Source organism: Mastigoproctus giganteus, chromosome 8 (genome assembly GCF_048544385.1).
Source record: "Mastigoproctus giganteus isolate SK-2022 chromosome 8, ASM4854438v1, whole genome shotgun sequence".
Classification (NCBI taxonomy): domain Eukaryota; kingdom Metazoa; phylum Arthropoda; class Arachnida; order Uropygi; family Thelyphonidae; genus Mastigoproctus; species Mastigoproctus giganteus.
This window is the reverse complement of record NC_143582.1, coordinates 225,599,660-225,617,565: the sequence shown is the minus strand read 5'-3', so window position 1 is coordinate 225,617,565 and position 17,906 is coordinate 225,599,660.

Genomic DNA, 17,906 nt, shown 5'->3' with positions numbered 1-17,906 from the left:
TCCTGAAATTGGTCCAGCACTAATACTGGACTACTGACATGTGGAAATCTGTCTCCTGGTCTGATAAATCCCGTTTTTTTGTTGTTTTTTTTTTAACAGCTCTATCATGCTGATGGGTGTATCCACATCTGGAGAAAGCAACGTGAGTCCATAGCACCTGGTTGTACCGTTGGTGTTTGGCAAGAGCTTTATTCTTTGGGGATTGTTTTCATTACATACTCTGGGTTCTCTGAAAACCATTAATCAACGGCTCGATAGGAATGCCTACTTTTTTTACCCTCGCCACCTTCGTGATGACAGTGTATCCAGAAAACTCCATTGTCAAGAAAACAACTGTCATGCCATGAGGCCTAATAGGTTTCTAACTGATATTTCTATTTAATTTTATGCTAATTGCGTGTATTCTTTAGGTCGGCTGTTTTTTGGAGGAAGATCCCGAATTTCCAGATAACACCATAACCCTCGCTTGAGACCAACTAATTTGCCATGTTATGAAAAAAAATCCAATAAAATTCCTCGGGTCACTGACTATTCGAATCCAAACATTTTCCGCATGGAGAAGAGTGGGAGAAGAGTTTCGAGTCGGAAACATATTCCTCGACATCTCTACTTAGTTCTAATCAAAACTCTTCTTTTAGCTTGTTTGTATACCTCAGAAAATGTCTGCAATGCTTGCTTTTTGCAGAGTTTTGCAAAATTTGCAGAGTTAAATATAAATAAAATAAAGATGAATTTCAGTATGCAGACACTGAGTTGTGGAAGTAAGAAGAAAGGAAGGGATGCATTTGCATATAGCTGAATCCTTCCTTCCTGGTTGTTCAGGAGTGAAATTGTGTCAATAAATAAACCAATTTAATGAAAATAAAAGAAAATGAAAGGCAATTTCATTTTTATTTGTGGCAGTTCAGAAAATCCAATTCTTAGATCATTTAGCCAACGCTAATGCAATAACACACAGGTTTTTCAGTTTCATACATGTCACATTCAAGTTGAACACAAACCAAGCGAGCCAGACATAAAACGATTACAATATTAACAACAGTTTTTTTGGTAATTCGTTCAAAGTGGGTCAACAGCTCGGATGCAACCTGACACGCAATCCATTCTCATTTAATATTGATATTAATTATGTGATAATATAGCTCCTTTCAATATTAAATGAGGATGGACGGCTGAGGAGTACATGTCAGAGCAACAGTAAATACATTGACAGTAGTGGGCGCTATTTGGCGACCACTTAATTTCAAGAAATTTGTGGCTAACAAGCTCCCTGGGCTTTCTTCCTGATCACGTGACATTTTTTCTTTTAAGATTATTTAAGCAGAATACATATGCAGATGATACTCCATCATGGAGAAGAATTGCAATAAAATATTGAAGTGTATACACAGCTCATCTGAAAGTAATACACTGGTGTGAAAAACTTAAGGACCAACACTATTTCTAAAGGTTATAACCAAAAAATCTTTACTTAAGGTACTCTTTACTGATAAGAGTAGATTGTGGACATCAGCTTATCTGGCGAGAGGTTGGCACACGGTATCATCCCGCAAACATCACTGAAAGGGATCGATATGGCGGTCGAGGTGTTTTCCTCTGGGGAGGCGTTATCTTGGATGAACGTACACAACTCCAGATACTGGAAGGCGGTACCGTAACCGGTGCACTCTACTGTACTGTGGTAATCCTTCCCCATGTGCGTCTGTTCCGAGGTGCTATTGGCACCGAGTTCTTGTTTATGGAGGATAACGCCACACCCCATCGCACTGCAGCTGTTGATATGCTTTTGGAAAGTGAGGACATTGTTCGTATGGATTGGCCTGCCCGTTCCATTGATCTAAATCGTCTCGAACACATATGGGACACTCTGGGTAGACGCCTAGCCGCGCATCCACACCCACCAGAAAATGTTCACCAGCTGAAGATGGCGCTGACAGAGGAATGGACGATGTTACCGCAAGAACTTATCAACAACATTGTTCTAAGTAAGGACAGGCGGTGCAAAGCCTGCATCGACATTAGGGGTGGCCATATCTCCTACTGAGGACCCTTTGTTCCATCTTTGGCAGTGATGCATCTGTATCATGGCAGCCAGTGCTATGTTGCCATTTTTGAATAATGTCCCTCTGTACCGTTTTGTTTCTGTTGTTGAGTCGGTGTTGTTTCCTTCATTATTTCTGTACCTCACGAGGTTCCTTTGGTATGCTTTTTCCCATATCCAGGCCACTCCTATGAGAAGCTACAGGTGAAAACCTGACTGGTCCTTAAATTTTGCACACCAGTATACTTCAACAGTTCTCAAAAAACCCCACAAATAATTGTAAACAGAATATATTATGAAAATCATTCAAAATAATCCCCATGACACTCAAGATATATATATATATATATTTTGTAAATTTTTGAACTTGCATATTGTGATTAAAAGTATTCGGTTCTCGTGGGTGGAATAGTTGGAATGACACCTTCCTCCCCACAGTGCGCGGAAAAGACCTGAGTCTGAAACCTATCTATAAGTAATTTTTAAAGGTCTTTTTTCACAACGTGGCTGAGTTAGTCGGTCTTGAGTAGAGACGAGTGTAGCATGGTTGTTTTCTCCTGGAAGCTCGGGCTTTTCGTCCGGAAAAACAGAAAATTGACCACAGAACTATGGCGCAATATGTCTAAGATGCTGATGTGCCTAAAATAAATAAATAAACATCAATAGTAGTATTCAGTAGTTGATAAAGCAGGCTGTAATTAAAAAGGTTTTCACGATAGCACAGTAGTATAGTCACCGGGTGGAAAACGCCCGGTTCAAATCCTGTCAATGATGCAGGAAACTTTAATCTTTTTTTTTTTTTTTTTTTTTTCACTCCGTGGCTAAGTTAGTAGATCTCAGGCTTAGATAGCAAGGTTATGTTCCCCAGAATTATGGTGGTTTTTTCGTCCAGCAAAACAGCCAAATCGACCAGCGAACACGCAATTTACAGACAATTGCATAAATGGGTATACAGTATAGAAGAAATTCTGGGTCACTCTAATAAAATATTTTGAAAATTTAATTCTAAAGCCCAAGAAAGTCACTTAAACTACCCATTTGTATTGTGTCTGTAAATTGCGTTGAGGAAAGCAGGCAAATCTGGTCGATTTGCTTGCTTTGCTGAACGAAAAACTTTCCGGAAAACCTTGTTTTCAGTTTTTCCGGAAAAAAATCTTGCTATTAGACCGCCTTAGACCGTCTAACTAAACATAAAAGGAGCTTTTGACAATGTGTCAATTCAAACACTGCTTCATATATTAAATAATTACTTCAAGGCTACTGCCCTCACTAATCTCCATCCTTTGCAACCCTCTTAACGAAAGGATACCCATAATATTCGATAGTCACTACCAGACTATGACAATGGTAAGAAGATAAGTACCAAAAGGTGGGGTGTTATCTAACACGCTCTTTGCACTCATATTAGAAACATTTCTAGCGAAGTTTACGAACTTCAGCTCTTACGCTGATGACTTGAAGCTGTTCGTCATCTCTGATGACATTAAAAGCGTTCAAGAAATAAATCAAAATACTGCTGCATAAATTAATCAACTCGTTGACAACTTAGAGATGACAGGGATTCAACTAAATCAGAAAAAGTCCACCCAAATATCTATCACCAAGGAGCAGGAAAAAATGATATTCAAGAACAGTAGAACAGTGTAAATGACAAAAAAGTCAGAAAGGTTACATTCGACATGGATCTTAGTCTCACCTGGAACGAAAACTTTCTTTCCAGGACTTTTTCATTTATAAGGGGTGCTCTTACGAAGAAAGGCTTAAGTTTTGCAAATTACAGTGTCTGGAGACTAGGCACCAGCGAGATGATCTTATAGAGGTGTATAAAGCCTTGAATGGTTTGAGCATGCTCAATGCTGATGTGATTCTTCCTCTCGCTCAGAATAATCACCTGAGAGGGCATAAATTCAAATTGAGGAAAGACAGATGTAGGATAGACGTGCGGAAATTTGCCTTTAGCCAGCGGGTGGTTGATTGGTGGAACAAACTTCCATCCCTTGTAGTGGAGGTTGATAGCCTAAATAAGTTTAAGGCTCAGCTAGACAGATATTTTGAACGAACAGAGGGGTGAAGTGGCAGTGGTTTTTTTTTTTTTTTTTTTTTGGCTGATGCTGCATAAGCTTGCTTTCTGGCATCAAATGCCTCTACTAATGCTAATAAATAAGGCTGCATATGTTTTCATAAAAAGAAAAACATATGCAGCCTTCTTGTTGGTTGTCAAAATACGTCCTTCGTATGCAAATATATTGAAAGTGTCTCACGTCCATCGCTTTATACGCGTCGGAGTTATGGTCCTCAGCCCCATCAAGTATTGTAAAGAAATTCTTGGCAGTTGAATATTGGGTTCTGAGGTGATTAAACAGAATCCATGAAACCCGTTCATCTCTAGATCTATTCTCGAGCCGACCGGGCTAGCCCGGTGGGTAAAGTGCCTGCCTAGCAACCCAAAGGTCGCGGGTTCGAATCCTGCCTCGGGCTTGGATCAAAGTACTGCAAAAACCTTGGGAAGTGCATTATGGCCGCATAAGCCGATGCGCCAACAACTACCAAAAAAAAAAAAGATCTATTCTAAATTTAAACATGAACATAACACTAAACTTTTACCGACATTTGTTGAAATGTTCCATAATATTTGCTGGGAACTAATGCAGACAATCTGCAAATTGACCCCAACAAATTATTGGATGACAAGAAATAGAGACAGAATAATCTGTAAGACTTGAATCGCCGCACCGACCTCCAGTGAATCCTAATTAACACGATCAACACAACGCACTTCATCTACCAGTCCATCAGATGCAATCTACAGATGCATAAAATCAGAAGCCTCTGTATTTCAAGACTTTGGCTGTCCTTTTAATAGATTATGAACTAAATTTATATTGTAAAGTTAATTCTCCTGCGTATACAGGTTCAAATCTAAAGTTTTCCCCGTCTTGTAAATATATATATATATATATATATATATATATATATATATATATACAGTATATATATATATATACCAATATTAAGCCAACTCCACGCAAAGTGCATTGTCAAACGTGAAGGGTAGGAACACTGCTGGTACCATTCTGGTGCGGGACTGCTGGCACTCATCGAGTGCGGGACACTGCTGCAAACCCCTTATAGGGTAGGATCAGTCGGCACCGTTCTGGTGCGGGATTGGTGGCACTCTGGAGAACTTCTGAGTGCGGGATACAGAGTCCATTGGCCTCTGGTGATCATGCAGGGGCATGATCACCAGAGCCCAATGGATCACCTGTCTCCTGCTACTTTAACTCCCATTCCCAGACCCCTATTTTCACCTCACAAAGAGCGGACTGCTCCTCAACTTCAGTCCGTCCTCCTTTTCCCTCTTTCTGTTCCTTCTAACTCGTACTCCTGTTCTATGTTTCCTCCCCCCCCCTTTTTTTTTCACTTGATCTTTGTCAGGAAGCTCAGGCAACCCTCGCAAAGGCCAGCCAGAGTATAATGGGCAGCCTGGCTCACCTCCAAGTGGTGGTGGCGGACACATGGGGTCCCACTAGGGGCTCTGCGGCCAAGCAGCCAGAGACACAACAACAATAACAACAGAACATAAAACTACTCTGACAGAAACCAGACATTACACTTTTTCTGGCTTTTACAGAGATTCTGCACTTCTTCACAAAGTACCATGGTGCAGATGTGGGAAACCACAGGTGGCACCTTTCACAAAACACTATGCCACTATATGGTGCCCTTAAGGCTAAGCTTACAGCCCTGGGAATTACAGATGGCCATGCTTGCTGCTGTGGACCCTGCTTGGAGAGCTGGCATCACTTCATGCATGAATGCCAGCTTTATGATGACATCCACTGCCAGCTCATCACCTGGATCACCTTTTTTCCCAGAGATAGAGAACGACACCTCCTGGGAGGCAGGAATATATTGCCTTCTCCAAGTTCGCTGAAGACTTGTACAGAAGACTGGACCTGAACGCACACTAGCCACATAATGGCTAGAAGCCAAAATGTGCACAACACCAAAGATGACCTACCAAGCAACCAAGAAAATAGACAAAAAATCTGAATGACGGACGAATAGCAGCCGTTTTGGCGGCCTGAGCCTAGCTCTCCTTTAACAACCCTTCCTGGCAGGGGGACGAGGCGACCCCTGCCAGGAAAGTGGGGTAGCAGAGGGGCTTTGCCCCTCTGCTATGCCACTTTTCTTTCTGGTGAGGCATGGGCATGCCTCACTGACCACTTGGGGGAATCTCCTCTGTCGCTCCCATACTTCTGCCTCCCCCCCCACTCTACCTATCGTGTATAGGTAAAGTTGGGGAGGGGAACGCCACACTAAATTTAATCCAGCTTAAAAATAATCTTCGCCCAGTCTCGGACTAATTATCACACGCACTGCCCTGCTCCTGCCACATGAATGCATGCACACGTGCTGTATGCAAACATCCAATGTAATTAACGCTGCATGGTGCGTATATATTTATATATATGTGTTTTTATGTGTACATGTTTTTTTTTTTTATCCTAGCCGCCGAATTCTCAGGCAATTACGCCGCAGGACCTGCCAGAGTAACTTAAGTCTACTGGGCTCCTGGTCTGCCTCCACGGGGCAACGCTGGGCTCCAGCGGCTAAATGACAGGTGAACAACGGTACACGACATTACACAGGTACAATACCCACACACTTTTAAACCTCTGGCACTCCCAGCAAACTGGTACACCCACAAAGAAAGGAACGCGAAGATGGGGGAAACCCCTGGTGCCACATGACAACAATATACCTTACACCTTATATTCTCTGAACTGCGCAGTAGCACCGTGGTATCATCACTGTCCTCCCCACACCGGGTGGAAAAGGCCTAGGTCTGAATCCTGTCTATGACGCAAGGAACTTTAATGGGCTTTTTTTTCGCTCCATGGCTGAGTTAGTCGGTCTCAGGCATAGATAGCAAGGTTTTTTCCCCCAGAAAATGGAGTTTTCTTCCAGCAAACAGACAAATCGACCACAGAACACACGCAATTAAGATATAAGACACAGCACAGCAGATGAATTTAATTATTCGGGTGGCCTAAAAATAGTTTTTTTTTATATTCTCTGAAATCGTATAATATTTCTGAATTTTTATTATAAAATATATCCAGTACTACGTTTCTATAAGCGACACTGCATATTAATAAATATTATTAAGTATTAAGAAGAAGAAAAATTTATTGCACAATCAAGATACAATAATGACCGCCACAACCAGGAGCTTTCCAAGGTCATGGGGTAATATAAAAACATGTATGACAAATAGGTGAGAAGTAAACCATGACATTAAAATAAATAAAAAAATTATACGCTATTAAATTAAATTTAAAATTATATTAAAATATAATTAGATAGTTGAATCAGAGCTGTACTACTCAATGTTCTACGTTGATAATAATATTAGTAAAATAATAAGAGGAGTTTACCTCAATATAGTGCGTAGAACACTTCCCTATGATACCCTCCAGAAATTAAAACGGAAAAAAACGAAAAAATCGACAACTTACCGGTACATTAGAGTAAAATATAAATAATTAAATAATCAATTTAACACAATTCAAATCAATTTAAAACAATTAAAAATCAAATTAACGCAATTAAAAGAATCTAATGAAAATATTCAAAACAATTTTCCTTCCTGAAGCTGACAACGCTTTTCGACCGTATGTCGTGATCATAGGAATGAAAATTACCGAATCGGGATAAACCTGATACTTAAATAGAGATTATTTGTCTTCGCGCATGCACGTAAAGGTCCACGCATCGGAGATCAAATATGGCCGCCGAACATTAACAGAATTCTCGTGTAATTTAATTTCAACGGTTTCTGCAATTAATAGTCGCGTATAATTACGTTGAACGATAAGTATTTTGGCTTCGTTAAATAAAAAAGTATGGTTTTCGTTAATGGCATGAAAGGCTAATTCTGACCCTGCTGAACGAGAAGCACGAACTGAGGCTTCATGTTGATTTACACGAATATTAAGAGAAAATCGCGTCGAACCTTGGTAAGACGAGTCGCAATCACCGCAAGAAATGTTGTATACCAGATCATTAATTTGTGTTGCAAACGCGGAAAGAACCGAGCGATTGTTCAGTATAGTGTGTAACTTCCGTATTGGCCTAGCTACAATTTTAAATTCGGTATCTTTAAAGAATCTGTTAAGCTGTTTGTGCCACTGTTTAACATATGGGACAGAAATAAAGTATTTTTTGATATTACTATTGTTGATTGGTGTAGTATTTTGTATCCTATCCTTAGCTAGTACCCTAAATCGTTTTGAATATTTTCGTTAGATTCTTTTAGTTGCGTTAATTTGATTTTTAATTGTTTTAAATTGATTTGAATTGTGTTAAATTGATTATTTAATTATTTATAGTTTACTCTAATGTACCGGTAAGTTGTCGATTTTTTCGTTTTTTCCGTTTTAATTTCTGGAGGGTATCATACGGAAGTGTTCTACGCACTATATTGAGGTAAACTCCTCTTATTATTTTACTAATATTAAAATATAATAAAATATTTTAATTAAATTAAAATATATTATTTATACTTTGTAAAATCCGTCTAAACTAGAATTCTAACAGGCTAAGAGTAGAAAACTTGCTTCTTGTCCAACTGGTGAGGGAGAATTCTGCTCTCTGGCCAAAGCTATTGGCCCCAATTTTTGCCCATGTTCCCACCTCTGTCAAAACCAGATGGTTCCATTGTCACATCAGCCAAATACAAAGCTAACCTGCTAGCACCCTATTTTTCTACCAAATCATGTATTAATGATCTTGGTAAATCATCTCAAATCGTTTCCAGTACTGTACAGTCCGATCAATGCCTCCAGTGATCTGCCATCAAAAGTATAGAAGGATTTTGATGAATTTGATGGTAAGAAATCTTTAGGTCCTGATGGTATTTCTCCAATTTTTCTCAAAACTCGTGCCCCTGAACTTACTCCGGTTTTGTGTCATTTCGTTTCACTTACTTATTACAAAGGTGTTTTTCCTTTTACCAAATCCCATTGCGATTACTTCTACTCTTTCCAAATTAATGGAGAAATCAATTAACTGCCAACTATTAAACTATCTGGAAATCTTTCATCTGATCACGGATGGCCGGTATGGATTCCATCAGTGTTGTTCCACTAGTGATATTCTGGCTTATGTTACCCATCTATGGACAAATTCAATGGAAAAGTTTGGTGAAATTCAAGTCATTGCGCTTGACATTTCAAAGGCTTTTGATCATGTTTGGTATAACGGTATTCTAAATAAACTTCCATCTTATGGTTTACAAGCTGTTCTTTGTATCCAGTTTTCTCTCTGATCGCTCACTGCGGATGATAATAGATGGCTGTCTTCTAACTTCTCCACTAATGCTGGTGCTCCCCAAGGCTGTTCTTTCTTTCACTCTTTTCCCTTTTCCTCTTGTATATTAATGACCTTCCATTAACCGGAAATCCTATCCGTAGTTTTGCTGATGATAGCACATTGCATTCCAACTTCCAGTGTGAGAAACATTGCCCTGCTCAAACAGCTTCAACTTCTCGAGTATCCACTGCCAATCCTTAAGTGCTGATCTCCAGGTAATTCTCCAGAGGGAAAAGATGACTCAGTTGATTTCAGTCCTGTCTTATATCTCGCAAAAAGGATTCTTCTGCTTCGATGACGTTCCGATTTCTAGGCAAGAACTTGGGGATTACCCTGACTTCTAATCTCTCTTGGCATAAAGCACATTACAAATATTCCTTCCTCTACATCTAATAAACCAAGTCTTCTCTTTCGCTCTCGGCGTTACTTTTCTTTCAAACATTTATTGACTCTGTAGAAATCGTAAATCCGGCATACTACGTAATATTGTGCCCCAAAACCTCTCTCAGGCTTCTAGATTCCATTCAAAAGATGGCAGTTAGGTTAATTTATGTCTCATAGGTAACACAGTCTCTCCACTCTGTCTCACAGACTTTCTGTTTCGGTTGCATTCCATTTCTATAAATACTTATGGGCACTGTTCTTCTGAATTGGCTTCTATAATTCCCGCTCTCTCTCTCTCTCTTTCAAAGCAGTTCCAACACGTGCTGCAACCAGACATCCTTTTACTGTCCAACTTCAAACTCACAGCACCAACTGTTCACCTTCCTCATTTATTCATTCAACTTCTGTTTTCTGGAACAACCTTCCTTCATATGCATTTCCTGAAAAGTACAGTCTATAGAAATTCAAGTCTAATATCAACAAGTATCTTCTTTCATCTTTTCAATCTTCATTCCATGCATGGTACTAAGTACCATAGGTTCAAAAAAAAAAAAAAAAAAAAAAAAAAAGACCTATATATATAATGATCCTTGAGAATGAAAAACATATTTAACATGATATACTGCAAGATAGTAAAGTAATTATAAGGAATTGTGGTTTCTTTCTTTGGCAATTCTTTACCTTTAACTTTATATTTTGTAGTTTACAGTAATATACCTTTGTAAATCTAAGCAAAAAAATTACAGTATTTTTAGTGTGAATCCCTTGGAACACTATCGCAAACCCCCAGGGATTCGCAAACCACCGGTTGGGAACTGCTAATTTAGATGATCCTGCAATGCTTCTTTAACCAGAACAGAAGTTAAATTAACAGGTCTGTAATTACTCGTTGTATCCCCAATTCACCCTTTGTGAATTGGGGATACATCTGCTCATCTCCTCTTTGGGGATCTCCTCTGAGTCCAGAGATGCTCTCATAATTAAGGCTAAGGGTTTGCTTACTTCCTTTAATAAAACTGGATAGATTCCATCCACTACAGGTGTCTTTCTTGTTTAATTTCTCCTCCACTTTCTTCTTAATAAAAAATTTAGCTTCCTGTTAGAATTTAATAACTTTGTCCTCCACATCCCTGCAGAATTCATATAAATTCTGTAGATGCAAAATACTCGTTGTTTGTCAGCTGTCGAAGCAGGATAAAGTCAAACCATCGACGATATGAAGTGGACCAACCTTTCATCCCCTTTCTAATTTATATAAGTAGTCTTTGCTGTTTTTCTTTGCATGATTTCTCCAAATCTGCCTTGGCTTGCCTAACCTTCTGTGATTTGATTAAAGCCTAGCTTATATCTACCATAGGCTTCTGATAATTTAAATGCATCCCTTGCATTTTGATTCTCTGCCATGAGTCTTAGTTCATCATACAACGATTTACACCTAAACCTTGAACAGTATTTGTTAGTTGTATGAAAAGTCTAGTAGCTTCAAAGATTAATTCCTAGAATACTTCTGATTTAGAATTTTCTGTTGGTAATATCAGGGAGGGTTCCTGGAGTATGTCGCGCCCGGTGCCAATTGAAATTTTACTTGTTAACAGGAGAGATTGCTTCTACAGGGATGGGATACACTTAAATAGAAAGGGTGCAAGAATTTTTGCTGATGCTGTCGAGGCAGTGTTAGGTGGGTCGGAAAACTGCTAGTTGGGGGGGATACAAGGACTAATAGATTAACAGTAGCCACTGGCAGAGGTGGAAGTGATTCTTGCACTGCTTCTATTGAAATGAGCAGAAGTCTGAAAAACAAGATGCAGGATATTTCAGAGACTGCTGGTAGTCATTGCGTGACAAGTAAACACATGGGTTGTGTTAGGGTAGCTAAGAATAGAAACAGGTGCATGTATACCTGCGTGTACACCAATGCTAGGAGTTTGGTAAATAAATTTGATGAATTTGAGGTATTGCTCAAAACATCAAAGGCAGATATTGTTGGGATATCAGAGACGTGGTGTCACACAGATATAAGTAATGCGGAACTGGAATTTGGGGAATACAATGTGTATAGAAAGGATAGACAAGACAGGACAGGAGGGGAGGAGGGGTTATGCTATTAATTAAGAAACACATAAAGTCCAAGGAAGTGAAGCCAGTCGACATCGATGGACAGGGCAGTGCCGAATCAGTTTGGTGTGACATAAGCATAGGGAAATCAAAATTGAGAGTAGGAGTGTGCTATAGGCCTAATGACTCTGATGAGTATAATAAGATATTGTACAGGGAAATAGAGTGGGCCAGTAAATCAGAGAGTCTTATAATGGGGGATTTTAATTTCCCAGATATTGACTGGAATTTGTGGGTTGGTCACTCGCACACTAGCAAGGCTTTTGTGGATTTATTGGATGATTGTTTTCTACACCAGCATGTTCGTGAGGCAACAAGAGGGAGCAATACTCTTGATCTGATTATCAGTAGTGACTCTTCATGCATTAAGAACCTGCAGATAAATGAACCACTAGGTGGCAGTGATCACAGTGTGTTGAAGTGGGATTTACTCAAGGAGGTAACTACCATCAGAGGTAAAGGGAAGGGTTTTTGTTTTCGTAAAGGCGACTATGATGGTCTGAGACAGTATTTAAATTCTATACAGTGGGACCAACTGATGATGTTACCAACAGCAAACTCAAAATGGGAAGCATTCAAGGAACTAATCTTGGAGGCTACCAGGCTTTACATACCAACTAAGAAATATTGTTCAAGGTTTAGGCCTAAATGGTTGTCAGATGAACTAATGAGACATGTGGCAGAGAAGAAAAATGCATGGGATACATATAAATTAATGGGTGACATGGAAGCCTATGATAGATATAAGTTGGTCTGTAACCAAGTCACAAAGGAGATTAGGCAGGCAAAGGCAGACTACGAAAAATCCTTGGCAAAGGATGCAAAGAAAAACAGAAAAGAGTTCTTTACATACTTGAACTCGAGAAGGAAAGGGATGAATCAGATTGGTCCACTGGATATTGATGGTTCAACAGTTGAGGATCCTGCTCAGGTGGCTAACAATCTAAACGAGTATTTTGCATCTACATTCACGCATGAGGAGTTATTCAGGAAGGAGAATGATGTAGGTAAAGTAAACATTGGCAGTGAGCTGGATGATTTTGTAATAACTGAGAGGAAAGTGGAGGAGAGATTGTTGAGGATAAACATAAAAAAGGCACCTGGGGTGGATGGGATCTATCCAGTTATATTAAAGGAGGCAGCAAAGGAAGTATGCAAACCCCTAGCCATAATTATGAGAGCTTCTTTGGACTCAGGGGAGGTACCCATAGACTGGAGATGTGCAAATGTAACCCCAATTCACAAAGGAGGATCAAAGGCTGACACAAGTAATTATAGACCTGTTAGTTTAACTTCTGTTCCAGGTAAATTAATGGAGGCACTGGTTAAAGAAGCACTGCAGGATCATCTAGACAAGAATTCAGTTATAGCTCAGACGCAGCATGGTTTTGTTAAGGGCAGGTCTTGCCTGACCAATTTGATTGGATACTATGATGTAGTCACAAAAGAACTGGATGCAGGGAATAACTTTGATATTATATATTTGGATCTTAGAAAGGCTTTTGATACTGTTGCACATGGAAGACTGCTGCACAAATTGGAGCAGTGTGGCATTGGAGGCAAATTGCTGCTATGGATAAGGGGATGGTTGAGTGGCAGAAGACAGAGAGTGGTAATCAATGGACACTGCTCAACGTGGACTAATGTTATTAGTGGAGTTCCTCAAGGTTCAGTGTTGGGTCCGTTGTTGTTTTCGGTGTTTATGAATGATATTGATGATGGGATATCAAGTTTAATGTCCAAGTTTGCAGATGATACAAAGGTTGGCAGGGTCGTCAAGGACACTACTGACGCTATGCTGCTGCAACAGGATCTGGAAAGGTTGAACAGATGGGCTGAGAGGTGGCAAATGAAGTTTAACATTGACAAATGTAAAGTACTGCATATGGGAAACAGTAACCCCAGAGCAACGTATCAACTCTGCGGTACCACACTGACAGTGGTGGAGAATGAAAAGGACCTGGGGGTAATTGTGCAGGGAGATATGAAGTTCTCTGAGCAGTGCAGACGAGCTGCAAGAGTAGCTCATGGTGTCTTGTCAATGATATACAGGAATTTTTCTAGCAGGGATAAGGAGGTGATTATTCCCTTGTATAAGGCAATGGTTAGGCCACATCTTGAGTACTGTATACAGGTCTGGAGGCCTCATTTCAAGAAGGATGTAGAGCTGCTGGAACGGGTACAGAGAAGGGCAACAAGATTAGTAAATGGAACAAAGGGTTGCTCTTACGAAGAAAGGCTTAAGTTTTGCAAATTACAGAGTCTGGAGACTAGGCACCGGCGAGGTGATCTGATAGAGGTGTATAAGGCCTTGAATGGTTTGAGCATGCTCAATGCCAATGGGATTCTTCATCTTTCTCAGAATAATCACCTCAGAGGGCATAAATTCAAATTGAGGAAGGACGGATGTCGGATAGATGTGCGGAAATTTGCCTTTGGCCAGCGGGTGGTTGGTTGGTGGAACCGACTTCCATCACTTGTTGTTGAAGTTGATAGCCTAAACAAATTTAAAGCTCAACTGGACAGGTATTTCGAACGAACGGAGGGGTGAAATGGGAGAGGGTTTTTTTTTTTTTTTTTGGGCTGATGCTGAATAAGCTTGCTTTCTTGCATCGTATGCCTCTACTAATGCTAATGCTAATGCTAATGCTAAATCTGGCATCCCCTTTAAAATTTTCTTCATATATGTACGTTTCAAGTTTTAAGGCACTCCTTGAACATTGGCGCCTGGGTGCAGTGCACCCCTTGCACTCTCGGAATGACATACATCAGTTGGTCCTACTGTATAGAATTTAAAAACTGTCTCTGAGACCACCAGTCACGTTTACGAAAGCAAAAAACCCTTCCCTTTACCCCTATGGTAGTTAAATCTTAAAGTAAATCCCGCATCAGTACACTGTGATCACTGCCACCTAGCGGTTCCTTTATCTGCAAATTTTTAATGCACGAATAATTACTGATAATCAGATCATGAGTATTACTCCCTCTGGTTGCCTCTCAAACATATTGCTGTAGAAAACAATCATCCAATAAATCCACAAACGGCTTCCTAATGTGCAAGTGACCAATCCACAAGTTCCAGTCAATATCTAGGAAGTTAAAATCCCCCATTATAAAACATTCTGATTTACTGGCCCACTATTTCTCTGCACAACTGTCCATTGTACTCATCAGGGCTGGATATCATCATTCTTCTCTTTCTTGATTTCCCCCTCTCTCTCTCTCTTTCAGAGAGAGTCAGAATTTTTTTTTTGCCTGGTGCAGCAAAAGCCTCAGGCTTCCTTGCACATACAGCTGTTAATGATGAGTCATTAGGCCTATAACACATTATTTTCCATTTCCCAGAGTTTGTCACACCAAACAGACTCGACATCGCACCCCACTCATGTCACCTGGATGCACTTTCTTAGATTTTGTTTAACTAACAGCATAACCCCACCTCCCTTCCTACCCTTTCTGTAGACAATGCATTCCCTAAATTCCAATTCTACATTCCTTATATCTATGATACCCCAACAATATCTGTCTTTGATGTCTTGACTAGCACTTCAATTCATCAAATTTATTTACTGTACACCCAGCAGTGGTGTACATGGAAGTAAACGTGCACTTGTTCTTACTCTTAGTTATCCTAATACAGACCATGTATTTACTTGTTCCTTGATGATTGCTCCCAATCCCTGAAATCTCCAGCACCTTGCTTTGCAGGCTGCTGCTCATTCTAATAGCAGTGCAAGATTCACTTTTGCCTCTGCCTGCGGCTACTATTAATCTTTTAATCTGCGAATTTCCCCCAAGCTAGCAGTTTTCCGATCCATCTAACACTGTCTTGATAGCATCAGCAAATATTCTTGAACCCTTTCTATTTAAGTGTATCCCATCTCTGTAGAAGCAATCTCTCTTGTTAACAAGCACAGACCCCACAGAAAAAAATTCTACCCCGTGAGGTACCCATAGACTGGAAATGTGCAAATGTGACCCCAATTCACAAAGGAGGATCAAAGGCTGACACAAGTAATTATAGACCCGTGAGCTTAACTTCTGTTCCAGGAAAATTAATGGAGGCACTGGTTAAAGAAGCACTGCAGGATCATTTAGACAAGACTTCAGTTATAGCTCGGATACAGCATGGTTTTGTTAAGGGGAAGTCTTGCCTGATCAATTTGATTGGATACAATGATGCAGTCACAAAAGAACTGGATGCAGGGAACAGCTTTGATATTATATACTTGGACCTTAGAAAGGCTTTTGATACTGTTGCACATGGAAGACTGCTACACAAATTGGAGCAGTGTGACATTGGAGGCAAATTGCTGCTATGGATAAAGGGGTGGTTGAGGGGGAGAAGACAGAGTGGTAATCAATGGACACTGCTCATCATGGACTAATGTTATTAGTGGAGTCCCTCAGGGCTCAGTGTTGGGTCCATTATTGTTTTCTGTATTTATAAATGATATTGATGATGGTATATCAAGCTTAATGTCCAAGTTTGCAGACGATACAAAGGTTGGCAGGGTTGTCAAGGACACTACTGACACTATGCTACTGCAACAGGATCTGGAAAGATTGAGCAGATGGGCTGAGAGGTGGCAAATGAAGTTTAACATTGACAAATGTAAAGTGCTACACATGGGAAACAGCAACCTCAGAGCAACGTATCAACTCTGTGGTACTACACTGACAGTGGTAGAGAATGAAAGGGACCTGGGGGTGGTTGTGCAGGCAGATATGAAGTTTTCTGAGCAGTGCAGACGGGCAGCAAGAGTAGCTCAGTATTGTCAATGATATACAGGATTTTTTTTTTTTTTTTTGATTTGGTAGTTGTTGGCGCATCGGCTTCTGTGGCCATATTGCACCTCCCAAGGTTTTTGCAGTACTTTGTTCCAAGCCCGAGGCGGGAATCGAACCCGCGACCTTTAGGTTGTCGGGCAGGTACTTTACCCACTCGGCTAGCCCGTGATATACAGGAATTTTTCCAGCAGGGATAAGGAAGTGATTATTCCCTTGTATAAGGCAATGGTCAGGCCACACCTAGAGTACTGTATACAAGTCTGGAGGCCTCATTTCAAGAAGGATGTAGAGCTGCTGGAACGAGTACAGAGAAGGGCAACAAGATTAGTGAATGGAACAAAGGGGTGCTCTTACGAAGAAAGGCTTAAGTTTCGCAAATTACAGTGTCTGGAGAATAGGCACCAGTGAGGTGATCTGATAGAGGTGTATAAAGGCTTGAATGGTTTTAGCATGCTCAATGCTGATGGGATTCTTCCTCTAGCTCAGATGAATCACCTGAGAGGGCATAAATTCCAATTGAGGAAAGACAGATGTAGGATAGACGTGCGGAAATTTGCCCTTAGCCAGCGGGTGGTTGGTTGGTGGAACAGACTTCCATCCCTTGTAGTGGAGGTTGATAGCCTAAATAAGTTTAAGGCTCAGCTGGACAGGTATTTTGAACAAACAGAGGGGTGAAGTGGAAGTGGGTTTTTTTTTTTTTTTTTTTTGGCTGATGTTGCATAAGCTTGCTTTCTTGCATCAAATGCCTCTACTAATGCTAATGAGCCTTGCACATTCTCTCCAGGGCCGAATTGATAGACAAGGCTCTCTTCATATACTCACTCCTATCATGTCTGGGCAGAATTGCACACTTTAAAATTTAACCCTAACTCGTGACTTTTTTTTTTTCAACATTGACCTGTACTTGTTAAGTAAATATTCAGACCTACTCTTAACATTATTAGTGCCAACGTGGATAGAGTGTACAACAATATCACATTTTATGCCCTTCAAAGATAACATCTGCTCTAATCAAGCCATCAACTTTTGCCCCTGGTCAACATACCCTTGTCCTATTGCACATAAGTTGCAATGAGAAAGTATAATCCACTGATGAACAAAGCCTTGGCTTTGGATTGTATTTTAATTTATTTTATCACTTTTATGGCATTTTAAATATTTATTTTTATTATTTTAAATATACAGCTATATTAAATGC